This window comes from Coregonus clupeaformis, unplaced genomic scaffold, assembly GCF_020615455.1.
Source record: "Coregonus clupeaformis isolate EN_2021a unplaced genomic scaffold, ASM2061545v1 scaf0115, whole genome shotgun sequence".
Lineage (NCBI taxonomy): Eukaryota > Metazoa > Chordata > Actinopteri > Salmoniformes > Salmonidae > Coregonus > Coregonus clupeaformis.
This window is the reverse complement of record NW_025533570.1, coordinates 37334-57858: the sequence shown is the minus strand read 5'-3', so window position 1 is coordinate 57858 and position 20525 is coordinate 37334. Positions and strand designations below refer to the sequence as shown.

Here is a 20525-nt window from a genome sequence, read left to right as displayed (position 1 = left end):
TGTAAGACTTTCCTTGGACTCGGAACAGTATTTTTGCCATTATGACATGTAACACAATGTCTCATTTACTTTGTTACCTTTAGTCCTGACTATTTTAAAGGTAGACTCAGCGATATGATGCAGATGCATAAAGTAAAACCGCATAGTGGGTGAATTTCCGCAACAACTAAGAGCGTGGGCGCGCGAGGCTAAACTTCCCAGCTGTTTTTGGTGCCCTGGCTACCACATTGTAAGAGCGTGCGGTGACGCGAACCAATGCACATGCGCAAATACAGTGTGCGTGACTGAGAGCAAAGTCTTGCATCTTGCTCATTGAAATATCTGCGGTGCTGCTCGTACAACAATTTCGCTGACTCTACCTTTAAGGCAATGGTGTATCTGTAATGTTAATGTACTATAATTTATACGTATTCATTTATATATAGAACATATTAGAAGTAATATGTTAGTTCAAGTATCTTAATGTATATTCACAAATGTTTTAAGCCTTTTGAAGTGCCTACCATTCTGAAAGTCTTTTTTTACTGTTGGGGACAAAGGATATATTTTCAGTGGCATGATGAAGTAGTAGTCACGATCATAAGCGCAGACTGATGGCAACTTAGTGTTACAAAAGCAGTGTTGTATGTTATCATGGGAGACACTACTGAATAAAAAATGTGGCTTAATATTAAATAGTGATCACATGTGGTTTCTTCTCTCTGGGTTGATTGTATTTCTGATAAGACTCCCAACATATTCTTTGGAATGTTGACACATACACTGTTTGTTACAAAGTAAATGTAAGAATATAACTTGCAGCACAAATACCATATCTATGGTATCTCAGATTTCAATGTGCAAGCTGAAATAAAATGTAAAATAAAAAGTAGCTTTTGTTAGTTTGCGACCTCTGATCAAAACACATACTAAACAAACAGGCTGCTGTGAGCCAAATGGCTAGAGTAAAGCCACATGTCCGCAAGTAAACATCACCCAGAGTAGTAATTAGTTAAAGCAGACTGTATTATTATTGTGATTTTTTAAATCACAATTTGGTAAAGAAACAAAAACAAAACGGGATGTTCGTCAATGAAAGTGAAAACGCATGACTGTCCCTACTGCTTTGCCGTAGTCATTCAAATATCACGGAAGTGGTTTTGAAATTGATAAGAAATAGCTAGAAGGAATTAAATATATGTTGTGAATTATTCCATCTGTCAAGACGGTCAGCAATTGACCAACTATCTGCAGAGGAAGGTGTGTTCTTTTTTTTTACGTCCTAATTTAAAAGTCCTTTCATGTTTCGCTAGTTAGGAATCACAACGACTGACAATTATATTTCGCTAGATATATGGATGCTTGTGGCTTGCTTCCTTGTTGTCTAACTGCATTTCACTGCGTCAATTAGCAGACTAACTCTATGACTGCTATGGCCCGACTGGAGCTCCGACGTCAAATTTTTTTAAATAAAAAAAACGAATGATTTCAGCACCCAAAGAATAGCCTGCAATTACACAGAACAATGTCTCTGAAATAAGTAATTTAAATTACGTCGGAGCTCAACTCCATCGTAAATCGTGGAGTTGAATTTAATCAGCTATGCCTCAATAGGTTTCTGTTGCCGATAATGAAGTAAACACTGGCACGTGTAGCGTGCTGTCATATTTTAAGCAAGTTAGGGTCATGTAGTGTAGTCTGACCATTAGCGCAAATAGCCTGTTCTCACGAGGAAAATATTTGTAAATAACCTTAATATGTTCTTGTCTGCCTCCAGATGCAGGACCGGCAGATAAAACAATGTGGCCTTTTCTCACTGACTCTTTTGGCCACATTTCTCCATTGTAGCTGTTTGCAACACAGTACTGGTGGAAAGCCATTTCCAGAGACCGCTAAAGAAATTGCCAGCTATGCAAAGGTACCCAGAGCATCATAGACTTGGCTGTGTATGGCAAAGCCCAGAACCGCTCCTATGAGAGACTGGCAGACTTCACAGATACAATAGGGAACCGTGTCAGTGGCTCTAAGAACCTGGACCTGGCTATCAAGTATATGTTCAACGCCCTGAGGAAGGATGGGCTGGAGAACGTACATCTAGAACCAGTGAAGATTCCACACTGGGTCAGGGGAGAGGAGAGAGCTGTGATGCTGCAGCCCCGGAACCACACCATGGCCATCCTAGGACTGGGGAGTAGTGTGGCTACACCCAAAGGAGGTAGGCCTATGGGCAATTCCATGGTAACGAAATTACACTGAGACTTGATTTTTCACAAAAAAATGTATACCAAACAAAAACCATTGATTTCAAAGTTTAACAAACTCTATGCACAAGGACTACTTTAACAATTTCCACAGAACATTTAACAAAAATACATTTACAGGAAGAACTGTGCAGATACAAAGTTTGGTAACAGAATGAAACTGAGGATGATTTTACTGTAATTCTGTTACCAAACTTTGCATCTGCACAGTTTTTCCAGTAATTTTTTGTTTTTTTACAGTGTAAATCGTTCAAAGTAGGCATTGTGCATAGAGTTGTATGGTTTGTTAAACTTTGAAATCAATGTTTGTTGTTCTCAGCGTAAATCAGTTACTGTGGAATTGCCCCTATGTTCTGTAGCGATGAGTTGTATCACTCAAGCCTAGACAATGCTGATGGTATTGCCACTATTTGCTAGGCCCCAACTCAAGCCAAGGTGTAGATATTTAGATTAGTCTTCGATTGGTGCACTAATGTATGATCATGCCTCATGTCTTTTTTTTTGTTGCTTTCGGTCTCCTCTTCGGTTCAGGCATTAAAGCAGAGGTGCTGGTGGTGGAGTCTTTTGAAGAGCTGAAGAAAAGGCAGATACAATGGGAAGATCGTGGTGTATAACCAGCCCTTTGTCAGCTATGAGGAGACTGTGCAGTACAGGGAGTCTGGGGCATCCAAGGCAGCTAAAGTAGGAGCTGTGGCTACTCTCATCCGGTCCGTCACACCCTTCTCCATCAACAGGTACTGGATGGGTCACAATGATCCAATGTATCCCTTCCTTTATAATGCCAATTAGTTGAATGCTTGGCTATGGCTGGTACTGCATGTTGCCATCTGTCTTCCTGTCTAGTCTGACTGCATGTTGCCATCACTCAGGCTCCTGAGTGGCGCAGTGGTCTAAGGCACTGCATCGCAGTGCTAACTGTGCCACTAGAGATCCTGGTTCGAATCCAGGCTCTGTCGCAGCCGGCCGCGACCGGGAGACTCATGGGCGGCGTACAATTGGCCCAGCGTCGTCCAGGGTAGGGGAGGGAATGGCCGGCAGGGATGTAGCTCAGTTGATAGAGCATGGCGTTTGCAACGCCAGGGTTGTGAGTTCGATTCCCACGGGGGGCCAGTATAAAAAAATATGTATTCACTAACTGTAAGTCGCTCTGGATAAGAGTGTCTGCTAAATGACTAAAATGTAAATGTAAAATGTCTCTTCCTGTCTAGTCTGACTGCATGTTGCCATCTGTCTTCCTGTCTAGTCTGACTGCATGTTGCCATCTCTCTTCCTGTCTAGTCTGACTGCATGTTGCCATCTCTCTTCCTGTCTAGTCTGACTGCATGTCATTTTTTCCTCACATTTCTAGCTATTGATATATTCCATATAGTTGTATTCCTCTAGTACACCTTTTAATATTGTTTTATATTGACTTTTTGAAAGTGTGTTATCTTAAGTCATATTTATGGGAATCCAAAAGTAGTACCGTGCCCTATTTCTGCTGATAATTTCTAACATGGGTCTCTCTGTGTTGCAGTCCTCACACAGGCTGGCAGGACTACGAGGAGGGAGTGCAGAAGATCCCTACCGTCTGTATCACAGTGGAAGACGCCATGATGATGGCCAGGATGGCTAAGCGAGGACAGAGGATCGTGGTCCGACTCACCATGAACGCCCAGACCTTCCCTGACGCTGACTCTTTCAACACTGTGGCTGAGATCATTGGCAGCGAGCACCCAGAACAGGTAAGCTATGAGAAATGTCCCATTGGGTCTAAACCATTTGTATAAATGGCTATCCCCTTCTTATACAAATGTTTATTTGATCTGTGAAACGTTACAGGGGATCCCCCCCCCCCCCCAAATACATAATAATAATATGCACTTGTCTTCCTACTAGCACTGAGTTTGCTGATGACTACTTTGTTGAGGGAAAATGTACTTGCTACAATTGTGATGTGTTGTTGTCTCACCAAACTTTCTTAAAATGAATTAGAGCTGGGCGATAAGGACAAACATCCATATCACGATAAATTGCCTGAATTGATGCGATAACAATAAATAGAATGATAGGTTTATAACATTAATGGGCACCACAGTTTATAACATTAATGGGCACCACAGTTTATAACATTAATGGGCACCATAGTTTATAACATTAATGGGCACCACAGTTTATAACATTAATGGGTACCACAGTTTATAACATTAATGGGCACCACAGTTTATAACATTAATGGGCACCACAGTTTATAACATTAATGGGCACCACAGTTTATAACATGGTTGTAGCCATCAATTGTCCCATTAATAATCACCCATATTAGCAAACTTATTTCATTTCAAACTTCACATAGGCTACGTATCGTAATGAACGATATCAGCAAAAATGCCTTGGGTAAGTGGTCTGTATCTAAGATGAATGCACTAATGTAAGTCGCTCTGAATAAGAGCGTCTGCTAAATGACTAAAAATGTAAACACTGTAAAATGTACTTAAAGGGCCTCCCGAGTGGCGTAGCGGTCTAAGGCACTGCATCGCAGTGCTTGAGGCGTCACTACAGGCCCGGGTTCGATCCCAGGCTGTGCCACAACCGGCCGTGACCAGGAGTCCCAAAGGGCGGCGCACAATTGGCCCAGTGTTGTCCTGGTTAGGGGAGGGTTTGGCCGGGGGAGCTTTACTTGGCTCATCGTGCTCTAGCGACTCCTGTGGCAGGCCGGGCGCCTGCAGGCTGACTTTGGTCGTCAGTTGAACAGTGTTTCCTCCGACACATTGGTGCACCTAGCTTCTGGGTTAAGCGGGCGGGTGTTAAGAGGCGCGGTTTGGCAGGTCATGTTTCGGGGGACCCATGACTCGACCTTCGCCTCTCCCGAGCCCGTTGGGGAGTTGCAGCGATGAGACAAGATCGAAATTGGGGAGAAAAAGGGGGTAAAATACCAATTTTAAAAAAGGTACTAAAGCATGGGTCTACTTTTTGCATTCCAATCCTCTCCTATTTTGCCATTTGTCACGTTGAGATAATACAGAACTGTATGGGGTCTTGGTAAGACCGATGTTCCCCCTGTACGTCCAGTCCAATAAATCCGTAGACAAGGCATCACTTTCCACCAACAGATGCACTGAGGTATGACCATGACCAGGGTAGTCTGTCAGAGGTAGGGAGAGATCTGGAGACTAATTTCACATGGGTTTGACACATGCTCTGTGTGTGCTATAAGGGCAGCGTGAAGGCCTGAATCTCCTCTCCCTTGGGAGCCAATTAGAAGGCAGGAACGGCACGGGATGTCAGTCATAGGAGGGTCATTCTGTAAGGTTCTGTCCAGTTACACAGCATTTGTCCAAGCACACTGTGAGCCGTGTCCATGGAGTTGTCCGGACACTTGTTGTGTCGCTAATGACAACTTATTCCCTATATAGTGCACTACCTTTGACCAGGGTCCATAGGGCTCTGTTCTAAAGAGGTGCACTATGTAGGGAATGGGGTGCCATTTGGGCTCTTTGCAGAGATTTGCAGTTTCATCCTGACTCCGCTATAGCTAACGCTCTTCTGTCTATCTAAGCTTCTAATCTGTTAGCAAGAGGTCTATGAATTTGTTCCGGTAGGATGTTTCTTTGTTTGATTTGACAAGGAGATTCGTCACGTTCTCTGACAGTTTTGTAAGCATTAATCTATTCTGAAATTAGTACTACACCTAAGGGGATCCCACATTGTATCTCATGCTCCTATTATTCAATCCCCTCAGATCTACAGCAGTGACTAGAGAGTAGGGGATGTACTAGGGGTTGATTTAGGAGTTTCGAACTAGCAAGCATCCCTCAACACTTCTATAGCAGATCCAGCCCTCTGAGACTATTCTGTAGTCACTAGCATCCCTCAACACTTCTATGGCAGATCCAGCCCGCTGAGACTATTCTGTAGTCACTAGCATCCCTCAACACTTCTATGGCAGATCCAGCCCTCTGAGACTATTCTGTAGTCACTAGCATCCCTCAACACTTCTATGGCAGATCCAGCCCTCTGAGACTATTCTGTAGTGCCATGCCCTGTCAGTAATGCTTCTCTTCGGTGCTCTCCTCTGTTTGAGCTCGGTCCCAGATTGCGTTAGGAGGAAGGAACGTAGCTGTAGCTCTCTCTGCTGATTTAAGAGATTCCTACTTCTCTTTAGTCTGCCTTTTCTGTGATGTCATCTCTACAGAGGAAAAACACAACTGGGATCCCTAGGAAACACTGACACAATATGGGAACACCATTCTGTGTAATAAACCTCACTTCCCATTGTTCTGAACTTTGACTAGGCCTAACACGTTTTCCAATAGAACACTTGGGAGAAACGGTATTGTCTGTGTACTCCGCTCTACTACAGGGCTTGTGCTGATGCGTCATTCTGTTCTGAAGAAGATATCATCTCCGTATCGAAGGTGACTCATTTAGCGACCGCAAAAACAAGCTAAGCCAAGCATACCAGTACCACTTTAATTGATTAAAACATTGTGACAGTAATCCCAGTATGAGTCACAGTGACAGTACACTGAATGGGTGTTTTACTGTATTTAGCTGCTGTGTGTCAGATGTCAATGATGCGTTAGCACAGCAGTGTGAGTGACTGGGTGTGTCCTGTCCTGACTCCGAGTCATCCAGTCATGGGGCAGGGAGGAGCACTCCAATCATGTGCTTCTTGGTAATTGATGTCATGAACAAAATATTCTAAAGAAGAGACCGTTCTGTTCTCTTAAAACAGTTCAGAGTTCTGACCTACATTGCCTAATAAGGAAGTAGCCTTGCATGAGCCTTGGTTTTTGAGAGCCGTAATGGCTCATAGAAGCAGGAGCCTATCACCTCTTTCTGTAGTGAGGCAGCTTGATGTACCAGTACACCCCCTGGACAGGACACTAGTCTATCTCCTGTTTCTGTAGTGAGGCAGCTTGATGTACAAGTACACCCCCTGGACAGGACACTAGTCTATCTCCTGTTTCTGTAGTGAGGCAGCTTGATGTACCAGTACACCTCCTGGACAGGACACTAGTCTATCTCCTGTTTCTGTAGTGAGGCAGCTTGATGTACCAGTACACCCCCTGGACAGGACACTAGTCTATCTCCTGTTTCTATAGTGAGGCAGCTTGATGTACCAGTACACCCCCTGGACAAGACGCTAGTCTATCGCAAGTCCTTACCCCCAATCTATCTCCTTAATGATGAGTGCCAAGCAGAGATGCATTGGGTCCCAGTCTTTGATATGACTCAGTGGGGGATGGAACTCAGGGCAGACACTAACCACTGAGTGGGTGAAAATAAATAGGACTTAACATTGACTTATCAAGTCATTTTATGTAGTTTACATGGATGCTTAGATGAGTTGTCAAGGTGGAGCCCTAAAAATGTCTTATGTAGCATCTCCTCTCCCGATGAAGAGGAATAGAAATCAGTGTCTATGGTAGGGAGGGAGGGACACACTGTCCTCCAAAATATATTTGCTTTGGTTTGGGAGAACGTACCCATTATGTCCTGTAGTATAAGTTGCATAACCTGTTTGAACTTTGCTGTTGACTGTGATTTGGTCTATTCCATCATCAACAGTCTGTTTGACAATTCCCTAAATGGATATAACCTAGAATATGCAGAATGGGCTAGTACAGATCTTGGGTTCCAGTGGTATTGCAATGGAGGGCTTTATAATGGAGACCTATGTAAGGGAAATGTAGGCTTTCACTTTATTTCAGGAAAATCTGAGGCCTATATAACATACCTTTTACCCATACCTAATGCATTTGTAGACCCTCACACACTTCAACCACACTTGTCTTGTCCACTTTACTTATTTGAGCCCACATGGCAGTCAAATGCGTTACTGAAGTAGCTAGCCTACATGGGTCTTTACAAGGTTAAAGAAGGATTCAGTCTGACTTGTCACTGTGTCACACAGCCAGGCCTGGTGCTGCTAGTGATGGTGAGAACTGAGGATGTTCCTTCCCTCATTGTTCCAATACTCACGTCCCACAGACGTGTGATGTGACAGACGGACGCCTTCCTTCGTCTGCTGTAATTACAGAGGGGAGAGGGACATATCCTCCTCCGCAGTCTCTACCGACTCCACTGCCATGTTTAATCTGGCTGAGTTATCACAGCTCCAGCTAGCTAAGCCCAGAGCAGAGCTAGAAGCCCTGTGGATATACCTTCCTTGGCTCGAAGGGAGATCTAGACAGTCGGCTGCAGGCACGACTCGTTTACAAGTGGCAGGCTATCACAGATAAGTCTGGGGTATATCCTGAGGAGATTGCTACTGAATCCCCACTACCCACATACTCTCCATTCATCTCCTTCTGCCAGAAGCACTTCGCAGAAGGACAAGTAAAGGCCAATGACAGTTTTAAAGCAATCAAGTTGTGACTCGTAAGATACGTTCTCCTTACTGAGTCTTATCAGTAATAGAACTACGTGACTTAACTTCTGTTCCTTCAGTTTGACCTTTCTCAGACCGGCTGTTGTTTTTTGAGCTAGTTATCTGTTGTCCTTCAAGCCCATTTCTTCTGGAGTTTGAAGCAGGGGTTTCTGGGTCAGAGGAGTGGCTGTGCTATAATGATGCGTACACAGACTCTACACTAAAGCCTCGCCCTCCTTTTTTCCTCCTGTTCCGCCTCTCCTTCCAGCCGCCCCCTCCAGCCTTTCCCCTCCAGCCCCCACCTAAGGTTCAACAGAACATTTAAAATCTGTTCAGGTAGTAACTCCCAATTTCATAAAAATGTCTCCCTGCTGAACACTGATCTGATCGCAGCCCTGCTCTCTCTCGAAACCCTACACACCAAGAACCCTGTATTCTCTTTACAGAGTTTGAGACTGAACTTAACTCCCCTCATACAGACACTCAACTCTGATTGCCCTTATCTCCAATGTGTTATCTCCAATGCCCCCCCTCAGGAGACTGAAAAGATTTGGCATGGGTCCTCAGATCCTCAAAAAATTCTACAGCTGCACCATCGAGAGCATCCTGACTGGTTGCATCACCGCCTGGTATGGCAACTGCTTGGCCTCCGACCGTAAGGCAATACAGAGGGTAGTGCGTACGGCCCAGTACATTACTGGGGCCAAGCTTCCTGCCACCCAGGACCTCTATACCAGGCGGTGTCAGAGGAAGGCCCTCAAAATTGTCAAAGACTCCAGCCACCCTAGTCATAGACTGTTCTCTCTGCTACCGCACGGCAAGCGGTACCGGAGTGCCAAGTCTAGGTCCAAAAGACTTCTCAACAGCTTCTACCCCCAAGCCATAAGACTCCTAAACAGCTAATCATGGCTACCCGGACTATTTGCACTGCCCCCCCCCCACCACATCTTTTTACGCTGCTGCTACTCTGTTAATTATTTATGCATAGTCACTTTAACTCTACCCACATGTACATATTACTTCAACTACCTCAACTAGCCGGTGCCCCAGCACATTGACTCTGCACCGGTACCCCCCTGTATATATAGCCTCCCTACTGTTATTTTAAAAAATTGATTTGATTTGATTTAGAGATGCTTTTAACTTTTTTATTTCTTTACAAATAAAGCAAATGCGGCCGTGTCAACGGAATTTCACGGTGAGAAAGTTCAAAGGCAGCCAGAAAAGCCATTGCAACAAAAAAAGAGAGAGCTTCTGTCAATAGTGCAGAATGTGCTTTTTCTGACTGGAAAGCGCCATTCTAGTTTTAATGTGTGTGTTTTTAAGGCTGTCTTATAAAATCAGTTTGTCCCCTTTTTAGTTGTGTGGTCTATTCTGTTGAGGTTATGTCATAATAGGTCACAGAATGAGCTTTGGTCTGAATACCTGCCACAACTGTGCTTAGCTTCAGTGACCACACCTGCACTTGGTCTGCTCATAGTTGGCTCCTCGCTCAATAGACACATGCCATCCATAATGTAAATAGCTCCCCTTGCTAAAATGTTTTATGCAGTGTTGCTAACTGTAGGCTATGAACATGCCTCATTCATTTGTCCTGATGTGGAGTCTACAGTGCTGTATGCAGGGTATGGTTAGGACTAGAAGTTGTTGTCCTCTATCTAATCCCAGTTTGTGTAGCCTATTCACCAGGGCTGAGGTCAATTCGAATTGAAGGCAGTCAATTCAGGAAGTAAACTTGAATAAAAATTTAAAATGTGGAAAAACGGCATCTATTTTCAATGACTTCTCCATAAACTGAGAAGTAGAAGCTATTTATAAAAATAAAAAACGTTTTCGAATTTTAAATTAAAATCCCTTTCTGAATTGACTGCCTTCAATTTCGATTAATCACAGCCCTGCTATTCACTCACTCAGTCATTTGTCTTTGACAAAATAGCCTTCAGAAAGGTCTGTATTGTGATTTAATCTGTCACTCAGGCTCTTTTGTCCCGGCAGAACAAATCGATCCTCGGCTGCTCTCTCCTCAGTGTGAAGGCAGCAGCAGTTTGACTGGCAACAGATTCAGACTAGAGTACAATTACCAGGGTATGTCAAGGCAATTATCTTCTCACTGATGGCTAAATTGAAGCCTTAGATTTTGACATTTAGCTGTTCTCTTCTCTTTGCTGAGAATATATCATTATTCCATATACATGTTGGCCTAATGTAATTATGTAACAAAACATATCATGCATAGGCTATATTTTATTAAAACGAGATCCACTTTCCCTATATGGCCCAAAGTGCTGCATTAACAGAATATTTGGGGCCATTTGTTTGTACCTGGCAATTTCTGTGTTATTTGTCTTTTTTTTTTTTTCTCTAATAATAGTTGTTGGCTACGGCACACAGTATGGGACATTAATAGGGCTAATAGTAGGAGATTACCTCTGTTCGTTGGCTGCTAGGCTACATAGAAATGGAATCACTAGAATGGGAAGAGGTTCTATGTCCTTTCTAATGATTCCATTCCTTGGTAGGCTACTGTCCTCTGGGACTCGCCTTGTCATAAACCTTCATTAACCCCACTGTGTTAAACAGCCTCTGCCCTGTAATAACTCTTCATTAACCCCACTGTGTTAAACAGCCTCTGCCCTGTAATAACTCTTCAATAACCCCACTGTGTTAAACAGCCTCTGCCCTGTAATAACTCTTCATTAACCCCACTGTGTTAAACAGCCTCTGCCCTGTAATAACTCTTCAATAACCCCACTGTGTTGAACAGCCTCTGCCCTGTAATAACTCTTCAATAACCCCACTGTGTTGAACAGCCTCTGCACTCTCATTAACCCCTGTCACGGTTCAGACAGACGACAAGAGGACCACAATTGCGTCACACCAGAAAGTTTATTTAAACTTAAGGGGAAAGGGATGTAGGGAGTGAGTGAAGGCTCCAGGGGTTATCCCGTCCGATGTGCTGGGTCTGTGCCTCCCCCCAGTGGCAGCGATGCGTCCGATGACGCCGGTGGTTGGTGGTCCAGAAGTCCGGGATTGAAGAGTAGTCAGGAGTCGTAATGGCAGAAGCAGGTCTGGATCTCCTGAGGCAGATGAGTATCCAAAAAACAGGCAGGTCCGGGGTCACAAAACCAGGGTGAGCCAGAAGCGCGAGCAAACAGGTTCCGGGTGTGAGCTTTGCAGACGATCTGACACCGGAGAGCTGAAAGACAGGGCCTTAAATACTGGGAGAGGTAGTGGGTAATGCAGCGCAGCTGGCAGAGTAATTAGAGCAGAGCAGAGCAGGGACAGGTGGAGCTAGTTAGGCTGAGTAGAGAGAGTGGTGAGCAGAGTGGAAGACAATTAAGGTGGTAACCCGGTGGAGTGAGAGGCTCATGACAGAACCCCCCCCCCAAGGGACGGCCCCAGAAGTCCCAAGAGCAACACCACGCCGGGCGGGAGGAGGGGAGCCGGAGGAGGGCTAGAACTCCTCCGAACGGTCCGAGTGAACGTCCTCATCCTCGGAGGAAGCCGGAGGGCCGTGGTCGGGAGATGGGACAGGTCCCGAGACAGGATCAGGCACAGGACAGGAAGCCGAGCGGGCAGGACGGTTAGGGACCCCTCTGGGGCGGCCCCTACGGATTGCAGGTTGATCAGGATGCCGTTGGTGGAAAGCGGTGATGAGAGTCCTATCCACAATCCGACTAGCTGGCACCCAGGTCCTTTCCTCAGGTCCATAGCCCTCCCAGTCAATGAGGTACTGGAGACCCCTACCCCTCCGTCTGGACCGAAGCAGGCGGCGGACGGTGTAAACCAGACCACCATCGACGAGCCGTGGAGGAGGAGGACAAGGCGCAGCAGGGACCAGCGGACTCTCATGGATGGGCTTAATCTTAGACACATGGAAAGTGGGGTGCACCCTCAGGGGAATTAGGCAGTTGGAGCCGGACAGCAGTTGGGCTAATCACCCTTATGATAGGGAATGGGCCAATGAACCGAGGTGCCAGCTTCTGCGACTCCACCCTGAGTGGCAGGTTCTTCGATGACAACCACACCCTTTGACCAACATGGTAGGTGGGAGCAGGAATTCTCCGACGGTTGGCCCCGGTAGTGTAGCTGGCAACGGATCTGAGGAGTGTGGCTCTAGCTTTGTTAAACACCTCTCTGAGACCATGGTAGCATTCTGGGACATGGGAGAGGTCAGGGGCGGAGTTAGTAGGTACTGGCCGAGGGGGTAGTGCGGCAGCAAGCAGGCAGGTTCGGTGGCAGTCCTCTCCCCACTCCCTGATCACCCCGGGTCACCCAGTCGAACTGAGGGTTGTGCCGGGCGGAGCCATGGGTAACCCAGGATGAGGGGTTGGCCTGGAGAGGGGAGCAGGTGAAACTGGATAGTTTCTTGATGGTTTCGGACAGACCCATCAAGACCGGGGCCGTGACATGAGTGACCGATCCGAGTAAGTGTCCGTCCAGTGCCCGGGCAGGAATAGGAGGTGTCAAACGGAGGTTCTCCAGTCCCAGTTGGCGTGCCAGCTTGATGTCCATTATGTTGGCTTCGGCGCCAGAATCCACCAGAGCAGCCAGGGTGTGAGTTGAGTCAGAGAGGCGGAGGTGAACTTGCAGCAGGGGTTTGCGGTCGGAGGACTGGATGGTCATTGAACTCAACCGGACTCCCCCTATGCCCGGTGAGCTTCGGCCCTTTAAAGGGCAGGTTACCACACGATGTCCATCACCTCCACAATAGAGGCAGAGGTTTGAGGTGGAGCGTCGCTGGCGCTCTGCAGGAGTGAGAGAGGCTCGCCCAATCTCCATAGGCTCAGACTGATCAAGCTGACCTGGGTGAGTGGCAGTAGATGACAGGAGCCCAGTCGGATCTCTCCGAATGCCGGTAGTAGGTGGACCTTGGCGCCCCCTCTCACGACGACGGGTCTGTATCCTTCTGTCGATCCTGACAGTCAGTGCGATGGCTTCATCAAGAGTGGAAGGCAGTTCCTGGGAGACCAACTCGTCCTTGATATAGTCAGCCAAACTATGGAAGAACGCGTCCACCAACGATGGTGTGTTCCAAGAACTTCGTCTAGCCAGGGTTCGGAAGTCGATGGAATGGTCTGCGACTGTACGTCTGCCTTGTCGAATACTGAACAGTTCACGAGACGCCTCTGCGGTTGGTGAATCCAGGTCAAACACCTTCAGCATCTCCTCAGCAAACAGGTCGAAGGTTGCACATGCGGGGGTTTGACGTTCGAACTCTGCTGTTCCCCAGAGTCGAGCTCGGCCCGTCAGGTGAGTGATGGCATACCCGACCCTAGCCCCCTCCGTGGCGAAGGTCCTTGGCTGCAAGGAGAACTGAAGTCGGCAGCTAGTCAGGAATGGCCGGACCTGGGTAGAATCGCCGTTGAACCGCTCGGGGTTTCCAATCTTGGGTTCGGAGCAGCGGCTGCAATGACCGGGGCAGGTAACTCGGGGGCAGGGCTGGTGGGCAGACTGGCTGGGGTCAGGTTGGTGAGGAGTTGAATGATCATGGCGAGTTGTTGTTGCTGCTGCTGGGACTGCTGCTGGTGCTGCTGGAACTGCTGATGCTGTTGGTAGCCGGCCTGAAGCAGAGAGGTGATGTCGCCGCTCATGCGGCCTAGCTCTCTCTCAGTGTGTTCCAGGCGTAGCATGGTGGTGGGTTGCTCAGGTTCTTCGGTTTCCATGTCGGGGGAAGTGTGCGCTGAGTCCATGATGGTCAGATCGTACTGTCACGGTTCAGACAGACGACAAGAGGACCACAATTGCGTCACACCAGAAAGTTTATTTAAACTTAAGGGGAAAGGGATGTAGGGAGTGAGTGAAGGCTCCAGGGGTTATCCCGTCCGATGTGCTGGGTCTGTGCCTCCCCCCAGTGGCAGCGATGCGTCCGATGACGCCGGTGGTTGGTGGTCCAGAAGTCCGGGATTGAAGAGTAGTCAGGAGTCGTAATGGCAGAAGCAGGTCTGGATCTCCTGAGGCAGATGAGTATCCAAAAACAGGCAGGTCCGGGGTCACAAAACCAGGGTGAGCCAGAAGCGCGAGCAAACAGGTTCCGGGTGTGAGCTTTGCAGACGATCTGACACCGGAGAGCTGAAAGACAGGGCCTTAAATACTGGGAGAGGTAGTGGGTAATGCAGCGCAGCTGGCAGAGTAATTAGAGCAGAGCAGAGCAGGGACAGGTGGAGCTAGTTAGGCTGAGTAGAGAGAGTGGTGAGCAGAGTGGAAGACAATTAAGGTGGTAACCCGGTGGAGTGAGAGGCTCATGACAACCCCACTGTGTTGAACAGCCTCTGTCCTGTCAGAACCTTTCATTAACTCCACTGTGTTGAACAGCCTCTGTCCTGTCAGAACCTTTCATTAACTCCACTGTGTTGAACAGCCTCTGTCCTGTCAGAACCTTTCATTAACTCCACTGTGTTGAACAGCCTGCCTATCAATAATAGCCTTGATACTTTACTAGAAATGGCACAATGTTAGCACAACTAGCGAGAATCGTGAGGCCACTTGTCTTTCAGAAAGGACAGACCCTGCATCCTTGGAGGGTGTTTATGGATTCTAGGGACTAGTCCCAAAAGGGCAAACCCTGCCAATCTGACACTCTATTCATTGCATGCTCCATCAAATCCTCAAAGTATTTGAAAAAGCACATTTAGCTATTTTGACCCTGGGTCTGCTTTCGATCTGCCTGTCGTATCCCTCCTTTCCTAGAGATCCTAGTAACTGTAAATCTGTAAAGTCCCTCGCTGTTGCCATCTGGGTTTTGTTCTGTTCTTGAGGGTGAGTCTGCATCCTAAATGGCCTCATAATCCCTATGTAGTGCACTACCTATGGGCCCTGGTCAAAAGTAGTGCAGTATATAGGGAAATAGGGTGCAATTTGGGACGCAGCCTGAGCGCCCGGCCACGCAGAGGCAGAGGGCCGCCAGTCGCTCATCTTGATCAATGAACCGCAGAGAGGTGGTTTCCGACCGTGCGTACTGCCATTTATTTCTCCATCTTTATGGCAGCTGAGCCAAGACACAGCACAGCCCCTCAGCATCACCATCCTTTCTTGTCCTTCAAGCGTATTTAGGTGCATCATGTGTTGGATGACTGGGTCTCGTTCCGAGGCCCGGTTCTCTCGTTTTAAACATTGATGTCCTCCTTACAGTAGAAAGTGGTTGTAACCCCCGTGGGTTTAGCTGAGGTTGTAACCCCCGTGGGTTTAGCTGAGGTTGTAACCCCCGTGGGTTTAGCTGAGGTTGTAACCCCCGTGGGTTTAGCTGAGGTTGTAACCCCCGTGGGTTTAGCTGAGGTTGTAACCCCCGTGGGTTTAGCTGAGGTTGTAACCCCCGTGGGTTTAGCTGAGGTTGTAACCCCCGTGGGTTTAGCTGAGGTTGTTGCTGGCTGCTGATTGATGGGTCGGAGCCAGCTGGGGGAAACCACAGTTTATACTCTCCTCTCTCTGCATTCATCAGTCATGTGATGGTTAGATTCCTGCATGAACACAAACAACTAGCAGTTTAGAGGAGGAATGGACTTAGATGGATGTACAATGTGTAAGTGTCTATAGGGTATGCCAAAACATTCAAGCGATAAAGGTGCTCAAAGTTGTCCTCTTTTGCATACCCCACCATACCATGAGACCTACATGTCTTCATCATTGGAAAGGATAAACGGTTGAGATTGACATAATTTAAAAGCTTACAAACAAGGTTGTCAAACTATTTTGTCCATGTGGGTTTGAGTGAGAAAGAGACAGAGGAGAACCAATCAGTAAAAAAGCACATCCCCTTCATTATCAACGCATCGTCCCGACAACATCAACATAGCCTTTCCAGACTCTGAAGTCAGGAGGACTCAGCCACACTAAGAATGACCCACTGGGTTGACTGGAAACGTTGGTGTTGGCCAATCTATATGCTAGCTAGCTATGTGCTTTAGCTGACATGGGTCTCTCTCCTGAGAGGAGCAAATATTCACTGTGTCGGCTCTGAGTCAGCCTGGTCAGGTCCATGTAATGTGTTTTGCGTAACTCCAGGGAACATATTTTATGAGCAAACATAACCTTGAGGCTGGGTCTGCGTCACAGTGTCACAAATGACACCCTATTCCCTTTTATAGTGCACTACTTTTGACCAGGGCCCATAGGGATCTGTTCAAAAGTAGTGCACTATTTGGTGAATAGGGTGCTATTTGGGATTCAAGCTGGCTATTTCCTGAATGGGGTCGAGAGGAGAGGAGCCTCTTCAAACATCAGTCAGCCTATTGGTTACCATTCTCTGTAGACAATGACACAGTGGTAACATCTATCAACTGTTGCTGTAAAAAAGTGATAAAAGCAAGTACTTCCTGTTTCCCTGTGGTATGATGAATTGGTGTATAAATTCCTTGTCTAGGCATTTGAAGGTTTATAATAAATAATAATATGTGCTAGACTCTTCGACTGAGCTGTGATTTAGATTTCTCTAATGTCGGACCGAATGCCTTTTTCACAGAAAGTCGGTTTTCACTTAGTAATGGCACTGAATCATCCAGAAAACCATACAAGGGTGATGTACAGCACATCAGCACAACTTTAGAAAACCGGTGCTGGGCAAAAAATATACTGTAGATAAAGTATGAGATATGAGCCGTGTATGCTAATTAGACCGGAGTTAAATTCACACCCAAAACATCAGCCTACAAAGTCTGAGTAGCAGCTGTGATGTGTTGAGTAGCCCGCTACAGAAAGCCTAGCTCAGCGTCCTCGACTCTGCTTTAAAATGTCACATTTTATTACGGCAATATGGGGAATAAAACCCCAAAAAATCACAAGGTTATAAAGCACAAGACCCATACAGTGGCTTGCGAAATTATTCACCCCCCCTTGGCATTTTTCCTATATTGTTGCCTTACAACCTGGAATTAAAATTGATTTTGGGGGGTTTTGTATCATTTGATTTACACAACATGCCTACCACTTTGAAGATGCAAAGTCAATACTTTGTAGAGCCACCTTTTGCAGCAATTACAGCTGTAAGTCTCTTGGGGTATATCTCTATAAGCTTGGCCCATCTAGCCACACAGGGATATTTTCAAGGCAAAACTGCTCCAGCTCCTTCAAGTTGGATGGGTTCCGCTGGTGTACAGCAATCTTTAAGTCATACCACAGATTCTCAATTGGATTGAGGTCTGGGCTTTGACTAGGCCATTCCAAGACATTTAAATGTTTTCCCTTAAACCACTCGAGTGTTGCTTTAGCAGTATGCTTAGGGTCATTGTCCTGCTGGAAGGTGAACCTCCGTCCCAGTCTCAAATCTCTGGAAGACTGAAACGGGTTTCCCTCAAGAATTTCCCTGTATTTAGCGCCATCCGTCATTCCTTCAATTCTGACCAGTTTCCCAGCCCTGCCGATGGAAAAACATCCCCACAGCATGATGCTGCCACCACCATGCTTCACTGTGGGGATGGTGTTTTCTGGGTGATGAGAGGTGTTGGGTTTGCGCGAGAAATAGCGTTTTCCTTGATGGCCAAAAAGCTCAATTTTAGTCTCATCTGACCAGAGTACCTTCTTCCATATGTTTGGGGAGTCTCCCACATGCCTTTTGGCGAACACCAAACGTGTTTGCTTATTTTTTTCTTTAAGCAATGGCTTATTTCTGGCCACTCTTCTGTAAAGCCTGGGCTCCCGAGTGCCGCAGCGGTCTAAGGCACTGCATCTCAGTGCTTGAGGCGTCACTACAGACCCCCTGGTTTGATTCCAGGCTGTATCACAACTGGCCGTGATTGGGAGTCCCATATGGCGGCGCACAATTGGCCCAGCGTCATCTGGGTTTGGCCGGTGTAGGCCGTCATTGTAAATAAGAATTTGTTCTTAACTGACTTGCCAAGTTAAATAAAGATAAAATAAAAAATAAAAAGCCCAGCTCTGTGGCGTGTACAGCTTAAAGTGGTCCTATGGACAAATACTCCAATCTCCGCTGTGGAGCTTTGCAGCTCCTTCAGGGTTATCTTTGGTCTCTTTGTTGCCTCTCTGATTAATGTCCTCCTTGCCAGGTCCTTGAGTTTTGGTGGGCGGCCCTCTCTTGGCAGGTTTGTTGTGGTGCCATATTCTTTCCATTTTTTAATAATGGATTTAATGGGGCTCCGTGGGATGTTCAAAGTTTCAGTTTTTTTTTTATAACCCAACCCTGACCTGTTTGGAGAGCTCCTTGGTCTTCATGGTGCCGCTTGCTTGGTGGTGCCCCTTGCTTTGTGGTGTTGCAGACTCTGGGGCCTTTCAGAACAGGTGTATATATACTGAGATCATGTGACAGATCATATGACACTTAGATTGCACACAGGTGGACTTTATTTAACTAATTATGTGACTCCTGAAGGTAATTGGTTGCACGGGATCTTATTTAGGGGCTTCATAGCAAAGGGGGTGAATACATATGCACGCACCACTTTTCCGTTATTTATTTTTTAGACTTCTTTGAAACAAGTAATTATTTTTCATTTCACTTCACCAGTTTGGACGATTTTTTTTTTTTTTTTTTTTTTTTTACATTTAGCAGACGCTCTTATCCAGAGCGACTTACAGGAGCAATTAGGGTTAAGTGCCTTGCTCAAGGGCACATCGACAGATTTTTCACCTAGTCGGCTCGGGGATTAGAACCAGCGACCTTTCGGTTACTGGCACAACGCTCTTAACCACTAAGCTACCTGCCGCCCCAGGTGTATGTCCATTACATGAAATCCAAATAAAAATAAATTTAAATTACAGGTTGTAATGCAACAAAATAGGAAAAACGCCAAGGGGGATGAATACTTTTGCAAGGCCCTGTACATATTTCTGTGAAAGCAGCTGCTGCTCTTATCTGTGGAGCAGATAAGAGGTTAGATCTTGGCGTATTCACAGGAAATGAAACCGGTGGGATTCTTGACCTTATTTCCTGTCTTTCGTTGGACTGTATGATTCAGTTTCAGTCTCGAGGTCCAGGGTCTGTTTTTAGACACAGATGACTACCACCAAAATGGCGCTTTGTGGTTCCGTTTAACTAAATTTCTTCTTGTGCCAATAAAATGCAGTCAGAGCTTGAATAAATAGGCCTCTGCCCACTTAGTTGAGGACCCATGAGTCATGACACATCAAGGCTGTAGTATAACTTCTCATGATAATGGATTGCATGTAGCGCTTTTCTTTAATCCCAGTGCTTTACATTGGATGGGAATTGCACACTACAACACTGCTGTAAACTAGCCTAACAATCTAATTTGGACAATGAGTTGGGTACCACGTGGTATGAATGTGGGGAAATGGAAAAGCATTTGTTGTAGAATAAAAATGGAGCCCATGATGTGTCTCTCCATTGTCTCCATGATGTGCCCTGCCTGTGTTGGGCTGTCACCCATCAGTAGGCTGTAGATTCCCAGAGTCGAACCAACACAATGTGCAGCTGCATCTCTACTGTGGGGGGGAGGAATCGGATTCACTGGCTGACAGTTCCTGGGGGCCGCAACAAATAAAATGCTTACCAAACATAATTTAAATCACATTGCTACAAATAGATAAGGAAGTAGATGGAAACCTAGATCTAACCTCTGTATTTTATTTCAGAGCCTAAAGCTAATCCTTGAAAGAGAATGCATCTGTAATGAATTGTAGTTTTAATTGTAGTAATCTGTTCAAGGTCTGTCAACTTTTAGACTGATTTTTTTGGGATAAACATAAGGCAAGAGAAGGAGACTGTGAAATCTCCTGATTTACTGTGTAGATACTATCTATTTTTAACCTATTTATTTAACCTAAAATGTTCTTATCTAGCTCTGTTTGTAGTTGTTTATTTAACCTAAAACGTTCTTCTCTGTTTGTAGTTGTCACACACTTTCACACTGTCCACATAAACTGCTGCTACTCTGTTTCTTATCCATCTTGATTGCCTAGTCACTTTTACCCCTACCTTCATGTATATATTACCTCAACTACCTCGTACCCCTGCACAT

At 46.1% G+C, this 20525-nt stretch overlaps 1 pseudogene; it reads left to right on the top strand.

Annotated features, from left to right (window-relative positions):
- The first annotated feature begins 1123 nt into the window (after positions 1 to 1123).
- Positions 1124 to 20525, top strand: part of LOC121543303 — a 36312-nt pseudogene continuing 16910 nt past the window's right edge.